This window comes from Saccopteryx bilineata, chromosome 1 (genome assembly GCF_036850765.1).
Source record: "Saccopteryx bilineata isolate mSacBil1 chromosome 1, mSacBil1_pri_phased_curated, whole genome shotgun sequence".
NCBI classification, from domain to species: Eukaryota; Metazoa; Chordata; class Mammalia; order Chiroptera; family Emballonuridae; genus Saccopteryx; species Saccopteryx bilineata.
The window spans coordinates 46,461,546-46,481,517 of record NC_089490.1 but is presented as its reverse complement, the minus strand read 5'-3'; positions in this window follow the sequence as shown (position 1 = coordinate 46,481,517).

The window sequence follows — 19,972 nt, the reverse complement described above, 5'->3', positions numbered from 1 at the left end:
CAAAGGTGTAGCCTATCGAAGGGAAAAATACAGTGTTGCCCTCTAGGATTCATTCCTCTTGGTAATGGAGGAGCATTTATAATACTATACTGAGGACAGTTTTTAACAATATTTCGAGCTTCTTGCCTGGTCATTTTAAATTTTTGCATTAAATCTTTTCTATTTGTATGAGTCTTTTTTTTTTTTTTTTTTAAACACTAATTTTTATTTATTTATTTATTTTTACAGAGGCAGAGATAGACAGGGACAGACAGACAGGAATGGAGAGAGATGAGAAGCATCAATTATTAGTTTTTCGTTGTGACTTCTTAGTTGTTCATTGATTGCTTTCTCATATGTGCCTTGACCACGGGCCTTCAGCAGACAGAGTAACCCCTTGCTGGAGCCAGCGACCTTGGGTCCAAGCTGGTGAGCTTTGCTCAAACCACATGAGCCATCGCTCAAGCTGGCGACCTCGGGGTCTCGAACCTGGGTCCTTCCGCATCCCAGTCCGATGCTCTATCCACTGCACCACCACCTGGTCAGGCTGTATGAGTCTTTGTATGAAAATTAGTAGCTATTTCTATTGATCCAATGAGTAATTGATTAACTTTATTATTTGTAGTAGACATAGGTCCTGGTAAAGCTGTATAAGAACAAATGTGAGTTATATAGACAGGCGAATTTCGTTCCTACAATAAAAGTTGTAACTCTTGAAACAATTTATGGAATCTAGAACTATCATTTGAAATATAGACAGTTTTTATAAGTTTAACTGTATGTTCTGCATATTGTGAATCAGTAACAATGTTAATAGGACAGGATGTTTGAATTTTTTCTTCAGCTATAATTAAATTATACTGATTTAAGGTTTCAGAAGCATTTTTAAGGATGACTGAAAGTTCAGCATTATTTTCACAAGCTATTAATATGTCATCTATATTATGGATTATTAAAGATTGAGGATATTTCTGACAAATTTTTTCTAAAGGTTGATTTATATAATGTTGATACAGTGTTGGGCTATTCAACATTGCTTGTGGAAGTAATATAAACTTAGTAAGAATAGTTAGTTCTGCTTATTGCTATAGACATAATAGCTAGCATTGTTAGAAACAGAGTCAAAGATGTTTTTGAAGTTTTAGTCTTAATTAAAACATTTTTTACCTCTTGGGTAAGTTTATTTAATTGTCAAATCTCCCTTTCTTCTATTTCCAACTTATGCTGAGGCTTCGATCTTCTGGAAGGTATCTACTAGTCTCCCGTATTTGTGGAGATAAGAGCTGTAGGTAGAGCACAGAGTGCATTCCTAGCAGCTGTGGCTGATGCCATGCTGTGAGAACACTCCAGCACCTGAAACCCTCCTAGGCACACCCAGGAGGGAGCTTGCCCGCTATAAGGAAGTGACTCAGCACTAACCAGGCAGCTCCCTGACCTTTTTGGCCATTGGCTTTGAAGAACATGCTGTAACACCCTACAGGCTGAACCCATGTATATAAGCTAGCTTACTTCCTGGATAAAGTGGATCTGCGTCACTGAACCTGGTCCCAGAGTCAGATCTCTGCATCTCCATTGTCCTCACCCCTGGTGGGCCTTGTCCACAGAGAGCAAATCCTCACCCCTACATTTTGCCTACATTGCTGTTGTAAAAAGTTTATCTTGTGTAATATTAATAAGAGGGTTAGTATTAGCATTTCGATTAGCTTGAATACAAGCCTGATTTTCCTACTAAGTCATAAATTGTAACTCTTTTGCTTTTGAAAGAACAGTCTGAGCTAACATTTCTAAATTTTTGAGATAAAACATTCAGAGTCTATGAAGGAGGATAGCAGTTCCTGCATATAAGGACAGTTAGTTCTATACTGGGAGCAAGCCGTTTTTAACTCTTTAAGAGCTTTGACAGAAATTTGGTCATAGTGAGTATAAAAAACTCCTTGTCAGAAAATTTAGACTATAATTTAAAAAGTTGCTCTTTTAAATTATTTATAAGATAAATGTTTTTCTTTATCAGAGGCCAAATGACCCTTGTTATTTTCCTATTGTAAAAGGGATCTTAGAGCTTTGTTAGAGACTTTTCCTATGCCTTGCAGCTTAGTTACTACTGCCTAAGTGGGCTAAAAAGAAAACTAATGTTGCTTAGTAATAAGAGATGCATCAGCTTCTATATCTAAAAGTCTTTTGTATTGTTAAGTCTATTATAGGGCATCAGAGCAACTAAATTCCCGCTTTCTTCAGTGCCTCCTTTTTCAGGATGTGGCCTTACAAGCAGCCAACTGCCTGAAGCAACTTGAGATAAATTCTTAAAATGATGTAATTTTACTTAATTCCTTAGTTTTACAGATTTGAGCATATTTTTACACAATTTTCAACACAGAAACACAAGTAAACATATAACTTTAATAAGATTTCAAGTATTTAATCCTAATACTTGAATTCTTATTTGATTTCAAGCTTTGAATACACCTTACAATGTATTAGCTAAATTAGCAAGTCTTAAGGATCCATATTCCATTCAATTTAAATTTAAATGAGCGCTCCTTATAATTTATAATTTTAAAGCAAAAATTGTATGGATGAAACTATTTTTTCAATATAAAAGCTGGCATTTTTTTGGCCTGACCTGTGGTGGCACAGTGGATAAAGCATCATCCTGGAAATGCTGAGGTTGCCAGTCAAAACCCTGGGCTTGCCTGGTCAAGGCACATATGGGAGTTGATGCTTCCTGCTCCCCCCCCATAATGAATAAATAAAATCTTTAAAATAAAATAAAAGCTGGCATTTTTAATCTTTGCATGTAAACACTTAATTTAGCCCTTAAAAAATCACATTTCAGACAACATCAAACAAAAACTAAACAGAAATTAGAATCAGACAAACCAAAGAGAAACCCAGGATTTCAGAGCACAGTCAGACTAGAAAGATGCCTGCCTGATTTTTATTTATTTATTTATTTATATTGATTTTTAGAGAGGGGGGGAGAGAAAGGGGAGGAGCAGGAAGCATCAACTTCCATATGTGCCTTGACTAGGCAAGCCCAAGGTTTCAAACCAGCAACCTCAGTGTTCCAGGTCGATGCTTTATCCCACTGCGCCACCACAGGTCAGGCGCCTGCCTGATTTTAATCAGGGCATTTTCTGACAGAGGGACTGACGATGGATGAGACTAAACAAAACTTCCCCAAGAAAATTCTCTTGGCAGCTGCTGGGATATTTTCTATAGTCAGATCCAACACCTGTCCCCCACCTCAGTTTCCAGGCAAAGAATAAGAAAGAAACAAAGTGATAGCTCAGAGGATTGTAGCTAAAACATGAAAGAAAATCAGTATGTATTTTTTTTTATTATTTTACAAAGACTAGAGAATTCTAAGGACTTCATGATTTCTCTATATGTCCTAATTCTAATTGAATTTGTACCGATATAAAGCTGCAAACTTTTTCTTTTTTAAAAATTTTATTTATTTATTTATTCATTTTAGAGAGGAGAGGGAGAGACACACAGAGAGAGAGAGAGAGAGAGAGAGGACAGACAGAGAGAGAGAAGGGGGGGAGGAGCTGGAAGCATCAATTCCCATATGTGCCTTGACCAGGCAAGCGCAGGGTTTCAAACCGGCTTGTCTCCAACTCTAGTAATTTGTATCTAGGCTTTAAGACAAGTAGATCTAATCTGAGCCATAACAGCATCAGTATAACCAGTTTGTTGTCCCACAGCTGCATAAGCACCAATGCCAATGAGCATTTCAAAAGTAGCTGCTGGGGGATTATTCCTGGCGTTTATGTGGGATATTCAAAGAGCCTCCTCTCTCCACCAAGATTTGAATTGTAAATATTGCCCCATTCCAAAACTGTGCTAGCAAGTAATTCCCAATCCAAAGGAATCATTAAATGATCATTACAATAGGAAGAGATAAAGCCTTGAACATATGGGGACTGAGTTCCATATGTAGCAACAGATTGTTTGACTAGCTTTAAGAAAGTAAATTCAATTTGGTTGAATTGGACATTATGCCCTCCCCCAGGATGTTGAGCATTAGGAGGGAAACGCTGTCAAATAATTGAAAAAATAGATGCAGAAAAATTACTAGAATTAGATTCTAAATCATCATGACGCATAAGCGCCTGTGGCATTTCAGAGATTTCAGGGAATTGAAAAATCCTTCCCCTGCCAGTACCAATTAATTCTTGACCTTGAATTGGAGGAGCCGTAGGCTCACATGTATCTTGTTTTTGAACAGGATAAGCAGAATACTGATTTCCAATCTCCTGTTGTTTTGGTGTAAGTTGTAATTTATTTAATAAATGTTTTAGACAGGCAACATCATCTATTGAGGCTTCCTCATTTTTTGGCAAAGAGGAATAAAATCCTGTGGACAGCTGAATTTCATTAACATTACCAGTAACTTCAGGAGCAGAGAGACAGTATTGTCCAAATCATTATTCTGTTCATTCTGTGCTGAATCAAATCCTTCAGGCTCATTATAGATAACCTCACTCAAGTCTTTAACAGAATCCCCATCTGATTGCAAAGTGCCAAGGGCTGTAGCAATAAGATTATAAGCAGCCCACATTTCAGCATCAAGCAGATCTGCATGCTGATGAGCATGGCATAAAGACTACCCTACTTGTTGCCAAACATTCAAATTCAATTGATTACAATGTTCAGAAGTATACCAATAACAGTGTTTCTGAATCCCATTTAAAAGATGTAACAAAATCTTGTTATTTATTTATTTATTTATTTATTACAGAGACAGAGAGTCAGAAAGAGGGATAGACAGGGACAGACAGAAAGGGAGAAAGATGAGAAACATCAATCATTAGTTTTTTGTTGCACCTTGCAACACTTTAGTTGTTCATTGATTGCTTTCTCATATGTGACTTGACTGTGGGCCTTCAGCAGACCGAGTAACCCCTTGCTTGAGCCAGAGACCTTGGGTCCAAGCTGGTGAGCTTTTGCTCAAGCCAGATGAGCTCATGCTCAAGCTGGCGACCTCAGGATCTCAAACCTGGGTCCTTCTGCATCCCAGTCTGATGCTCTATCCACTGCGCCACCACCTGGTCAGGCAAAAATCTTATCTTTTATCTGCATCCCTGATCCTCTTGAGAGGGATTTTAAAACTTGTACATAGTCATTTAATAATAAATGGGAATTCCCCATGACTTTGCTAGTTTTCCTGAAAGTATCACGTACACAGTGCATCCAATTTATCTTTTTGGGGTTCCTCCCGTTCCTAATCTCTTCTTAAGGCCCCACATTGGGCACCAAATGTTGTGAGTCAGGGGTGCAGAGAGAGAGAGATCAGCAGACGAAATCATCAAGGACTAGCAAAGGACCACCGCTCGCTCAGGCAAATGGCACCAAGTTTGCACTGTGTCCTATTTTTATTCACAAGATTTCAAAAAGCTTGTTTACTTAGAGATTGGCATAGCATCAAGCATATCCTTTACTTAAAGATACATAGAATACATCTGCATGATAGCTTAATAACAATATAATATCAAAAAGCATTAACTGTTATTGCTTCTATGGTTCCCATAACATTCCTCTCTTTATCTCAAGGAATAGCCTTGAAAGGAACAGAAATCTTATGAGAATGTTTTACTGAGAAGAAAGTCCAGCAACTGCCTTCAGTCACATAGACCTGTTTCAGTGACTCGCCTTCAAGTCACAAAACAATTCTCTTGGCAAAACATTCTTTTCTTGTTGGCTGTGTTCCCATCCAAGGCCATGCAATGAATTATTCCACTAACTTCCCCTTACTCTCTCACTAAAATCTATTAAAAAAGGAAAAAAGTAAAAGTTTTATTTATTGATTTTAGAGAGAGAAACAGAAACATCAATCTGTTTCTGTATGTGCCCTGACCAGGAATCAAACCAGCAAACCTCTGTGCATTGGGCGGATGCTTAACTTACCAAGCTATCCAGCCAGGGCCACTCAAATTCTTAGTCCCACCTTCTTTTTGCCTTTAAAATCTCCATTTTCGGCCCTGGCCAGTTGGCTCAGCGGTAGAGCATCGGCCTGGTGTGTGGGGGACCCAGGTTCGATTCCCAGCCAGGGCACATAGGAGAAGCGCCCATTTGCTTCTCCACCCCCCCTCCTTCCTCTCTGTCTCTCTCTTCCCCTCCCGCAGCCAGGGCTCCATTGGAGCGAAGATGGCCCAGGTGCTGGGGATGGCTCCTTGGCCTCTGCCCCAGGTGTTAGAGTGGCTCTGGTCGCAACAGAGCAGTGCCCCAGAGGGGCAGAGCATCGCCCCTGGTGGGCGTGCCGGGTGGATCCCGGTCAGGCGCATGCGGGAGTCTGTCTGACTGTCTCTCCCCATTTCCAGCTTCAGAAAAATACAAAAAAAAAAAAAAAAAAAATCTCCATTTTCTACCACCCCTACAAATTAGAGGGCCCTTTTAGTTGCTAGATGAGATATTGCCCAATTCATGAAGCACTGAATAAAGCCAATTAGATCTTCCAGTTTACTTGGTTGAATTTTACTTTTTAACACTAAAAGGTATGATTTACCACAGTGCTCTAAGTCATAGGTAGCTTAAGAGAAAAAAATCTTAAATCTGAAAGACAACCATTAAAAAACCAGAAATGCTCCAAATAATTCATAAAAATTATAGTCCTCATCAGTTTATTCTGTCCTATATAATTACTCTTGTTTATATATTTTTTGTGTTTGTGTTTGTGTGTGTGTGACAGAGACAGAGTCAGAGAGAGGGACAGACAGACAGAAAGGGAGAGAGATGAGAAGCATTGCTGGGCAGATAAAATATATTATGCTCACTGTTTGGCTAATATCCACAGCCATCACCACAGCCACCTGGCCCATGCAGGCTCACATTAAATTCGGACAGATGGTAATAAAACAATGGAGCCAAGAACTGATGGGCCATTAGCTTTAATCCTAGCTTATACCTGGCGGGCAAGTAAAAACACACACTAGGCTCCAAAACCCACTCATTCAGTGCTCACAAAGCTACTGACTTATCCGAGTTTCCTAGAATCAAAGGTTTCTAGCTCACCAGCCTTATTCACCTCTGTTCCCCATCTCCTTCTTTCTCCCTGCACAAACTCTGAACAAACTTGCTTCTCCTTCAACACTCCACCATCTTGGCTGCTTCTCCTGGCCTCCTCCACGTGGCCTCTCTCTGTTCTCCTCTCTGCTCTCTCCTCTAATGCTAATCTCAGGAACCAAGAGAGCAAGCTCCTGGTCTGCCCCACTTTATAGTGCAGAAATCAAAACCTTTAATCCAATATACAAAATAGGGAAGTCTCTAATACAAAGTCACTTATCTGAGGCATGATAGGATTGTACCACCCCACATCAAAAAGAGTGGGAAAGTCTTAGTACTAACACCAACCCCCAGGCTACAAGGATCCTGCCTGCCCACAGCCTGCCCCCAACACACATTAATATTAACCTGGGTGATGGCTTCCACATGGGCAGCACCATCTTTAACAAAGTGAGCATAATATATTTTATCTGCCCAACACTGACAAAGTCATTATAGCCTAAGGCAGAGGTTGGGAATCTATGGCTCATGAGGCAGATGTGGTTCTTATTTTATTATTATTATTTTTTAATTTTTTTTTTTTTTTACAGGGACAGAGAGAGAGAGAGTCAGAGAGAGGGATAGATAGACAGGAAGGATGAGAGATGAAAAGCATCAATCGTCAGGTTTTCATTGCGACACCTTAGTTGTTCACTGATTGCTTTCTCATATGTGCCTTGACCGTGGGCCTTCAACAGACTGAGTAAACCCTTGCTCGAGCCAGCGACCTTGGGTCCAAGCTGGCGAGCTCTTCGCTCAAGCTGGTGACCTCAGGGTCCCGAACCTGGGTCCTTCAGCATCCCAGTCCAACGCTCTTTCCACTGTGCCACCGCCTGGTCAGGCCAGATGTGGCTCTTTTGATGGCTGCATCTGGCTAGCAGACAAATCTTTAATAAAAAAAAAATAATGTTAAAAATATAAAACATTCTCATGTATTACAATCCATTTCCTACTGCTCATGTTCATGGTTGCGGGTGGCTGGAGCCAATCACGGTTGTCCTCCGGGACAAAACCAAATTTTTATTGGATAATTTTATAACGTACATGGGTTGTTGTGAGGTCAGGAAGTAAACTTCCTTCCTTTTAATCAAGTAGTCAGCTAGCTAATTGCAGAAAGTTCTTTTTTTAATTTTTTTTAATTATTATTTTTTTTACAGAGGCAGAGATAGACAGGGACAGACAGACAGGAACGGAGAGAGATGAGAAGCATCAATCATTAGTTTTTCATTGCGCGTTGCAACTTCTTAGTTGTTCATTGATTGCTTTCTCATATGTGCCTTGACCGCGGGCCTTCAGCAGACTGAGTAACCCCTTGCTGGAGCCAGCGACCTTGGGTCCAAGCTGGTGAGCTTTTTTATTTTTGCTCAAGCCAGATGAGCCCGCGCTCAAGTTGGCGACCTCGGGGTCTCGAACCTGGGTCCTTCCGCATCCCAGTCCAACGCTCTATCCACTGCGCCACCACCTGGTCAGGCAGAAAGCCTTTTTTTTTTTTTTTTTGCATTTTTCTGAAGCTGGAAACAGGGAGAGACAGTCAGACAGACTCCCGCATGCGCCCGACCGGGATCCACCCGGCACGCCCACCAGGGGGCGACGCTCTGCCCACCAGGGGGCGATGCTCTGCCCATCCTGGGCGTCGCCATGTTGCGACCAGAGTCACTCTAGCGCCTGGGGCAGAGACCACAGAGCCATCCCCAGCGCCCGGGCCATCTTTGCTCCAATGGAGCCTTGGCTGCGGGAGGGGAAGAGAGAGACAGAGAGGAAGGCGCAGCGGAGGGGTGGAGAAGCAAATGGGCGCTTCTCCTGTGTGCCCTGGCCGGGAATCGAACCCGGGTCCTCTGCACGCTAGGCCGACGCTCTACCGCTGAGCCAACCGGCCAGGGCTCAGAAAGCCTTTTGACAAAGAAGATGGCTAAAAAGAAAAAAAGATGAGGAGTATTGTACTTTTCAGCAGGAATGGACAGAGGATTTCACCTTTGTGGAGAGAGCAGGTTCTGCAGTGTGTCTAATATGCAATGATAAAATTGCATAAATGAAACGGTCAAATATAAAGCAGCACTTCGGCATACACCTTACTACATTTGCATCAAAATATCCAGCGGGGGGGCCTGACCTGTGGTGGTGCAGTGGGTAAAGGCATCGACCTGGAACACTGAGGTCATGGGTTTGAAACCCTGGGCTTCCCTGGTCAAGGCACATATGGGAGTTGATGCTTTCTGCTCCTCCCTCCCTTCTCTCTCTGTCTCTCTCTAAAATGAATAAATAAAATCTAAAAAAAAAAAAAAAAAAAAAAAGAAATATCCAGCGGGGGACAGCAGGAAGAAAGCATGTCAAGAGCTACTGTGCAGAGTGCAAGGTAGTAAGCAGCAACTCCGTGTTTGGACCCAACAAAGTGACTGGAATTTAGCTTTGCTGGTGCTTTAGCAATTGTGAGAAATGGAAAGCCATTCACAGATGGGGAGTATGTCAGAACATTCATGCTTGATGTTGCCAATGAACTTTTTGACGACTTTTTGGATAAAGAGAAGATAATCAAACAAATAAAAGACATGCCTCTGTCAGCAAGAACTGTTCATGATCGTACCATCATGATGGCAAATCAAACTGAGGCAACACAAGTGAAGGACATAAATGCAGCACCATTCTTTGGATGAGTCAACAGATGTAAGAAGCCATTTATCCCAGTTCAGCATGATTGCAAGGTATGCTGTTGGTGACAAACTATGTGAGGAAAGTCTTGCTGTTTTGCCTATGAAAGAGACAACAAGAGAGGAGCATTTATTCAAGTCTTTCACTGAGTTCGCTAAAGAAAAAAATTACCAATGGATAAACTTATTTCGGTGTGTACTGATGGTGCTCTGTGCATGGTGGGGGAAAAACAGAGGATTCGTAGTGCTTCTTCATGAACATGAATAGAGACCCATCCTAAGTTTTCTTTCTCTTTTTTACAGAGACAGAGAGAGTCAGAGAAAGGGATAGATAGGGACAGACAGACAGGAACGGAAAGAGATGAGAAGCATCAATCATCAGTTTTTCGTTGCGACACCTTAGTTGTTCATTGATTGCCTTCTCATATGTGACTTGACCATGGGCCTTCAGCAGACCGAGTAACCCCTTGCTTGAGCCAGTGACCTTGGGTCCATGCTAGTGAGCTTTTTCTCAAACAAGATGAGCCCACGCTCAAACTGGTGACCTTGGGGTCTCGAACCTGGGTCTTTCCGCATCCCTGTCTGACACTCTATCCACTGCGCCACCGCCCGGTCACGCCCCATCCTTAATTTTCACTGCATCCTACATTAGAAGGCGCTTTGTGCTCAGATGTGTGGTGAGCAGATTGGTGAGGTGATGTTGGTGGTCATTTGGGTGGTCAACTTTATTGTTGCCTGAGCTTTACTTTATTTATTTATTTATTTGTATTTTTCTGAAGCTGGAAACGGGGAGAGACAGTCAGACAGACTCCCGCATGCGCCTGACCGGGATCCACCCAGCACGCCCACCAGGGGCTACGCTCTGCCCCTCTGGGGCATCGCTTTGCCGCGACCAGAGCCACTCTAGCGCCTGGGGCGGAGGCCAAGGAGCCATCCCCAGCGCCCGGGCCATCTTTGCTTCAATGGAGCCTTGGCTGCGGGAGGGAAAGAGAGAGACAGAGAGGAAGGAAGGGGAGGGAGTGGAGAAGCAGATGGGCGCTTCTCCTATGTGCCCTGGCCGGGAATCAAACCCAGGTCTCCCGCACACCAGGCCGATGCTCTACCGCTGAGCCAACTGGCCAGGGCCAGTTGCCTGAGCTTTAAATGGTCACGAGTTTAAAACACTGCAGGATGAAGTTGGGAATAATTATCCTGGTCTGCTTCTGCACAGCAATGTGCGATGGTTGTCAAGAGGGAAGGTGCTCAGCCATTTCACGGCTTGTCTGAGTGAAATTCGGACTTTTCTTGAAATGAAAAACGTTGAGTATCCTGAGTTAGCTAACACTGAGTGGTTCCTGAAGTTCTACTATCTTGTGGACATGACTGAACATCTGAACCAGCTCAATGTGAAAATTCAAGGCATTGGAAGTACAGTCTTATCCCTCAACAAGCAGTGTTTGCATTTGAAAACAAGCTGGAACTCTTCATTGCTGACATTGAAACAGGTTGTTTACTACACTTTGAAAAACTGGGAGAGTTTAAAGATGCATGCACAGCAAGTGACCCTGCTCAAAATCTTGATCTTCAGTAGCTAGCGGGCTTCACATCTAATCTCCTGCAGTCATTCAAAGTGCGCTTTAAAGAATTTCATGAGCACACTCCTCTTTTTAAGTTCATCACCCATCCACACGAGTGTGCAGTGGACAGCGCCGACCTGAGTTACATCCCCAGTGTCTCCATCAGAGATTTTGAGCTACAAGCTGCTGACCTGAAGGCCTCAGACATGTGAGTGAATAAGTTCAAGTTACTGAATGAAGATTTGGAAAGACTTGCACAACAGCAAGCAGAGTTGGCAAGCAAACACAAGTGGGGAAAAATGAACAAACTTCAGTCCGCGGACCAGCTGATAGTCAAAACTTGGAACGCGCTTCCTGGCACATAGCACACACTGCAGCGTGTGAGTATTGCTGTACTGACAATATTTGGCTCTATGTATGCATGTGAGCAGTCTTTCTCACATCTAAAGAACGTTAAGACCAACCTATGATCATGTTTAATGGATGGAAGTCTCAACGCCTGCATGAAGCTTAATCTCACCACATATCAACCAGACTACAAAGCCATCAGCAAAACCATGCAGCACCAGAAGTCGCATTAATGGTAAGAAGTACTTTATTCATCATTGGTTAGCAACAGCATAACAATGTTATTAAAAAGAATTCAGAGACTTGTTGTACTTTAAAAGTGTTGGTCTTACATAAAATACACACATTTACTTGTTTGTATTTAGTGTTAAACATATTGTATGGCTCTTATGGAATTACATTTTAAAATGTGTGGTATTCATGGCTCTCTCAGCCAAAAAGGTTCCCGACCCCTGGCCTAAGGCTTAGTTTTAAGACTAAGCCTTTCTCACCCTTTTAATACTAAGATCTTTTCAACATCTTTCTAATACTAAGGTCTTCTCAAAACTAAGCTTTTCCCCACACCCTTGACTGTTGCATGATGTGGGGTGGTGCACTCTTATGAGGAATCCCAATTATGCCTCAGATAAGTGGCTTTGTATCAGAGACTTTGTTATTTGTATATTGGCTTAAAGGTTTTAATTTCTACACTATAAGGTAAGGCAGGCCAAGGGCTCTCTCTTGCTCAGATCCTGCCATCAGCATTGTAGAAAAGAGGCAGCCAAGAAGATGGAGTGCTGAAGGAAAAGCCGATTTGTAGAGTTTGTGTAGAGAGAGGGAGATGGAGAACAGAGGTGAATAAGGCTGGTGAGGTAGAAACCTTTGATTCTAGGAATACTTGGATGAGTCAGTGGCTTTGGGAGCCCTGAATAAAAAGGGAAGTGTTTTTCCACTGTGGGTATTCTCTTGCCTGCTGGGTGCGAGCTAGGATTAAAGCTAATGGCCCACCAGTTCTTGGCTCCATTGTTTCATTACTGTCTGTCCAAATCAAATGTGAACCTGCATGGGCCAGGAGGCTGTGTTGGTGGCTGTGGCTACTGGCTTTATATCTTTTTAAGACTTATTTTTTTTAAACATTTATTGTTTTTATTTTTATTCTTTTTACAGAGACAGAGAGTCTGAGAGAGGGAATGATAGGGACAGACAGACAGGAACAGAGAGAGATGAGAAGCATCAATCATCAGTTTTTCGTTGCGACACTTTAGTTGTTCATTGACTGCCCTCTCACATGTGCCTTGACCGCGGGCCTTCAGCAGACCGAGTAACCCCTTGCTGGAGCCAGCAACCTTGGGTCCAAGCTGGTGAACTTTTGCTCAAACCAGATGAGCCTGCGCTCATGCTGGCGACCTCTGGGTCTCGAACCTGGGTCCTCCGCATCCCAGTCCGACGCTCTATCCACTGTGCCACCGCCTGGTCAGGCCTGGCTTTATATCTTGTTTGAGAGAAGGAACTCAGTCAAGAGGCAAAGTATAGCAAGCAAAGCAAGGGTTTATTGGCTGTGCAGGAATACACTCAGGAAGGCCTGAACAGGCAGCTCACTCTTCTTCTCATTTATCTGTCTTCATTGTATTGCTGTGTGGCTGATTCCATATCGGGAAACTGGAGACCATCAGTCTGGGGGTGGTGAGGCAGATCCTGCATACCAGGAATGCATGGGGGCACTTCATCCCTCCTCCTTCTTTGCCTGTCTCGGCTCATGTCTAACTAACTACCTAACCTAACAGAGTCAGAAGGATTGAGCATTTCACTGTTACAGTAGTGCTACACAAGTTTGTACCCATGGAGCTTTATAAAAACAGCTTTTACATGGAAGCCCATTGTCAAGGACACTTAACTGAGTGGTTTTAAGAAACTTAATTTTTGGTCTTTTGGTGATTGTAAAGCCAGAAGCCACGGCCAGGGCCACTATCACAGCAGCCTTCTGGCCTATGCAGGTTCGCATTGGATTCGGACAGTCGGTAAAGAAACAACGGAGCCAAGAACTGATGGGCCTTCATCTTTAATCCTAGCTTGCACCCGGCAGGCAAGTAAAAAAACACACTGGGCTCCAAAACCCACTCCCATCAGTGCTCACAAAGCTACTGATTTATCTGAGTTTCCTAGAATCAAAGGTTTCTAGCTCACCAGACTTATTCTCCTCAGTTCCTCATCTCCTTCCTTCTCCAGCGTCAAACTGCACAAACTGGCATCTCACTCAGCACTCTGCCATCTTGGCTGCCTCTCCTGGCCTCCTCCACATGGCCTCTTTCTGCTCTCTGCTCTGCTCCCTCTGCTCTCTCATGCTAGTCATCCCAGGAACCAAGAGGGCAAGCTCCCGCTCCGTCCCCATTTTATAGTGTAGAAATCCAAACTCTTAATCCAATATACAAAATAGGGAAATCTCTAATACAAAGTCACTTCTTTGAGGCATGATTGGATTGTACCACCCTACATCAAAAAGGGTGGGAAAGGCTTAATCCCAAAACCAAGCCCCAGGCTACAAGGATTCTCAACACACATTAATATCACCTGGGCAACGGCCTCATGTGGGCAGTACCATCTTTAACAAAGTGAGCATAATACATTTTATCTGCCCAACAGTGATTGCATATGATATTTTGTTAAAGAGTTCTTTATAATCTTAGGTATATGGTTGCCTAAACTGGTCATTAAACTATAAAATGACTGTGTCAAATGACTGTATGAAAGACTGTCAAAAGAAAATACTGCCCTGGCCAGGTAGCTCAGTTGGTTAGAACGTTGTCCTGATATGCCAAGATTGCAGCTTTGATTCCTGGCCAGGGCAAATATAAGAATCAACCAATAAGTAGAACAAGTTGATGTGTTCCCCTCCACCCCCTTAGGCAGTGTATTAAGCTCTTAAACTAATCTAAACTTCCCCACAACTCTGAGAAGTGGATGTACTAGTCATTCCTGTTTTACAAAGAGAGTAAGTGAGGTCTGGAGAGGTTAAGCATCTGGTGGAAGGTTACACAGTAAGTGTGTAAGAGTTTGTTCCAACATTAGCAATCTGCCCTTAGAGTCTCTGCTTCTAACTAACAAAATCTATTTCCTCTGAAAGAGACAGTAAGACTTGAATCAATTGGATTTGAAATTTCTGATTGGGAATAAACAAGAGATTATTTAAAATGTCTTAATTCCATTTCTAGGCAGAGGATGGAGGGCTTGGGCTATGAGGTTTCAGAGGACACAAATACCATGAATAGCCTGACCAGGTGGTGGCGCAGTGGATAGAGCATCAGACTGGGATGTGGAAGACCTAGGTTCGAGACTCCGAGGTCACCAGCTTGAGTGTGGGCTCATCTGGTTTGAGCAAAAGCTCACCAGCTTGAGCCCAAGGTCGCTGGCTCGAGCAAGGGGTTACTTGGTCTGCTGAAGGCCCGTGGTCAAGGCACATATGAGAAAGCAATCAATGAACAACTTGGGCAACGAAAAACTAATGATTGATGCTTCTCATCTCTCCATTCCTGTCTGTCCCTCTCTCTGACTCTCTCTCTGTCTCTGAAAAAAAAAAAGAAGAGGCACACAACTCTGAAGACACTAATGCCATATATGCTTAAACAACAACAACAACAAAAAAACAACCCCCAAATAACATGAATACAGTTAAAAGGTAGATAAAACATATATAGTGGACAAAAGATTAATATTTGGAATAAACAGTGAAGCACATATACATATATAAACAACAACCTTATAGAAAAATGGGCAAATGTACAAATAGGCAATGCACAGATGAGGAAGTAAGAACAAAATAAAAATGACCTGTTGGGCAGATAAAATATATTATGCTCACTTTGTTAAAGATGGTGCTGCCCACGTGGAAGCCCGTTACCCAGGTGATATTAATTCCCCTTCTTGCTTGGGATGGGCGTGATTATATTAATGTGTGTTGGGGGTACAGGCTGTAAGCAGGCAGGATCCTTATAGCCTAAGGCTTAGTATTAAGACTAAGCCTTGCCTGACCAGGCAGTGGCGCAGTGGATAGAGCATCGGACTGGGATGCGGAAGACCCAGGTTTGAGATCCCAAGGTCGCCAGCTTATGCTCAGGCTCATCTGGTCTGAGCAAAAGCTCACTAGTTTGGACCCAAGGTCGTTGGCTTGATCAAGGGGTTACTCGGTCTGCTGAAGGCCCACAGTCAAGGCACATATGAGAAAGCAATCAATGAACAACTAAGGTGTCACAATGAAAAACTGATGATTGATACTTCTTATCTCTCTTCATTCCTGTCTGTCTGTTCCTATCTATCCCTCTCTCTGACCTTCTCTTTGTCTCTGTTAAAAAAAAAGAAAAAGAAAAAAAGACTAAGCCTTTCCCACCCTTTTTGATGTGGGTGGTGCACTCTCATGAGGAATCCCAGTATGCCTCAGATAAGTGACTTTGTATCAGAGACTTTCTTGTTTGTATATTAGATTAAAGGTTTTGATTTCTATATTATAAAGTGGGGTGGACCAGGAGCTTTCTCTCTTTCAGTTCCTGATATTAGCATTAGAGAGGAGAGCAGAGAAAGGCCATGTGGAGGAGGCCAGGAGATGCAGCCAAGATGGTGGAGTGCTGAGGGAGAAGCCAGTTTGTGCAGAATTTGTGCAGGAAGAAGAAAATGGGAAAGAGGTGAATAAGGCTGGTGAGCTAGAAACCTTTGATTCTAGGAAACTCAGATAAGTCAGTGGCTTTGGCAGCTCTTAATGGAAAGGGAAGTGTTTTTCCACTGTGTGTATTTCTTTCCCGCCAGGTGCAAGCTAGGATTAAAGATGATGGCTCACCAGTTCTTGGGTCCATTGTTTCATTACTGTCTGTCCGAATCTAATGCAAACCTGCATGGGCCAAGCTGCTGTGATGGTGGCTGCAGTTACTGGCTTTACATGACCAAATACAAAGATACTTGACTGCAGTAGCTACTGCTGGCATGCAGGAGAAAACTACAGAGAGATGCCATTTCTCTCCCACTCTTTGGCCAAAATTAAAGATTGAAAATATCAACTTTAAGGTCAAGTGTATATTCCTTGAAGGACTATAAATAAGTATAGCTACTTGGGATATTTTGGCAGTATTAATTAAAATTAAAATACTAAAATTAGAGTAAAATTTTTTTAATTATAAAAAGTCTTTGGCCTGACCTGTGGTGGCGCAGTGGATAAAGCGTCGACCTGGAAATGCTGAGGTCACCAGTTCGAAACCCTGGGCTTGCCTGGTCAAGGCACATATGGGAGTTGATGCTTCCTGCTCCTCCCCCCTTCTCTCTCTCTGTCTCTCCTCTCTGTCTCTCCCTCTCCTCTCTAAAATGAATAAATAAAAAATTAAAAAAAAAATAAACGTAAAAAGTCTTTAAAATTGATTACACTTCAAAAGCATTGCTTTAGACATTCTAACTTCACTTTTTTATATCACAGGTAAACAGGTGTTCAAAAGGAGATATGCAAAGTATTTAACTGGCAACTGTTTTGGATAATAGTTTAAAATTAAATTTTAACAGGGAAATAGATAAACTATGGTAATAATTTACTCATTCACTTTGGGAGAGAGAAAAAATTTCCCTCTTTTTCTCTTAGTTCTGTTGGCTAGTCTAATCAAATTGACATGAGATAGATTAACAGGAAATCACATTGGTCTCCCATATAATCACTACAGAAACAAAAAACTTTATGTATATAGTTAGGTATGCTGCAATTTGAAGGTATAAAAGCACAATAGAGAGCTCTAAAACGGAAGAGGAAAGCTATATAGGAGGGTTCCATGCCTACACTGACCATCAAGAAAAGCCCAAAGCAGATGCCCCCACTGCTTGTATGATTCACTTTTCACTGAATTGCAAAGAAACTAGCTTCTTAAATATGCTCCCAAAGATTTGTGCCCTACTCCCTGAACAGCTGTTTCTTTTAAAGGTTTCTTTTTCTTTTTTTATTTTAGAGAGAGGAAGGGAGACAGGAACAAAAACATTCCTAGGGAAGAATTTCATGATTGACAAAGTCTAAAGCATTTCCAACTCTATTCAAACTTTTTTTTTTACAGGGATAGAGAGAGAGTCAGAGAGAGGGATAGATAGGGACAGACAGACAGGAACAAAGAGAGATGAGAAGCATCAATCATTTGTTTTTTGTTGCGACAACTTAGTTGTTCATTGATTGCTTTCTCATATGTGCCTTGACCGTGGGCCTTCAGCAGACTGAGTAATCCCTTGCTTGAGCCAGCGACCTTGGGTCCAAGCTGGTGAGCTTTTTGCTCAAACCAGATGAGCCCGCGCTCAAGCTGGTGACCTCGGAGTCTCGAACCTGGGTCCTCGGCATCCCAGTCCGACGCTCTATCCACTGCGCCACCACCTGGTCAGTTTCTATTCAAACTTCTGGCCAATTTTTCTAACTCTGTGCTAGCTGGCTAGCTTTTTTTTTTTTTAGATTTTATTTATTTATTTATTTATTTTTAATTTTAATTTTTTAATTTTAATTTTTTTACAGAGACAGAGAGTCAGAGAGAGGGATAGACAGGGACAGACAGGAACGGAGAGATGAGAAGCATCAATCATTAGTTTTTCGTTGCATGTTGTGACACCTTATTGCTCATTGATTGCTTTCTCATATGTGCCTTGACCGTGGGGCTACAGCAGACCAAGTAACCCCTTGCTTGAACCAGCGACCTTGGGTCCAAGCTTGTGAGCTTTGCTCAAACCAGATGAGCCCGCGCTCAAGCTGGTGACCTCGGGGTCTCGAACCTGGGTCCTCTGCATCCCAGTCCGACGCTCTATCCACTGCACCACTGCCTGGTCAGGCTTTATTTATTGATCTAGAGAGAGGGTAGAGAGAGAGAGAGAGAGAGAGAAAGAGAGAGAAAGGTGAGAAACATCAATTTATGTGTCATATGTGCCTTGACTGAACAAGCCCAAGGCTTTGAACCAGTGACCTCAGCATTCTAGGTTGACACCCTATCCACTGCGCCACCACAGCTCAGGCTGTGCTAGTGGTTTTATTTCCACAAATTAACAGAAAACACTTTTTCTCACAATGAGTCTATATGTATGTAATTCTGATGGGGTTCTAAGAAGGTTACCCTTTAATGTGCCATTTTGGATTATTGACTATTTTGAATTGAAGTTACTTAAGAAAGTACTGATACCAGAGGTACACTTGGCCCTCATCTATCCTCCCCCAAATGAGCACTGAACCTCCTGTGTGAAAGGTACCCTTCCTATACTAGGAAGCAGAGACACACCCTTGTCATCAGAAACAGGGAAGACATGGCCAACAAGACTTCATAAACAAATGTTTTTGTTTTTTTTTTTCCTTTTACAGAGACAGAGAGAGAGAGTCAGAGAGAGGGATAGACAGGGACAGACAGACAGGAACAGAGAGAGATGAGAAGCATCAATCATTAGTTTTTCGTTGCGCGTTGCAACACCTTAGTTGTTCATTGATTGCTTTCTCATATGTGCCTTGACCATGGGCCTTCAGCAGACTGAGTAACCCCTTGCTTGAGCCAGGGACCTTGGGCTCAAGGTGGTGAGCTTTTTGCTCAAACCAGATGAGCCCACACTCAAGCTGGCGACCTCGGGGTCTTGAGCCTGGGTCTTCTGCATCCCAGTCCAGCACTTTACCCACTGCGCCACCGCCTGGTCAGGCCATAAACAAATGTTTTTACTTTACTAATTTGCTACTCCAAGCCCAAACCCCTTTGTCATATATAAAAGCTGCCTATTTTAGTCACTTCATGGAATCTCATATTTATATGAGCTCCCCTATGTATAAATTAAAAGATTTTATTTCCTATTGTTAATTTGTCTATGTCAATTTAATTATTAGACTAGCCAAAGAATCTAGGAAGGAAGAAGGAAAAAGTTTTTCAGCTCTCTACCTTCCTGAAGTTTAAGGAATCTGCACTGTTATGACTTGCAACTAGAGTAAGTCCTCCCTTAATGTCAACTGATAGGTTTTAGGAACTGTGGTAAATGACATATAACAAAACCAAAAGTTTCACCATGGGTTAATTGATGTAAACAAGAATTAAGTTTCTACAGCAATTTTTTTTTTCCCTTAAAGAAAATGTCTACTGAAAACTTGATATATTTTTCACCTGGAACTACTTTTTACTTAATTGATAATTTAATATTAGAGAGGTCATTATTATTTAAATTTAAAATTTTGGTATTAATAGTTAATATTTTCATAGGGCTCAAATTTCAAAAAGTACTTTTAGTGAAAAAAAAAATACCTTCTGAACTCTGTTCTTAACTCATAGTTTGATTTCTTATAGAAAATCTAATTGCTTGTATAATCTTAGTTCCTAGGTAACTATGCATATATACACAATTTTTTCTTTTTTATACAAATAGCATTATGCAACACACTCTTGAGCACTTTGCTTCCCCCCT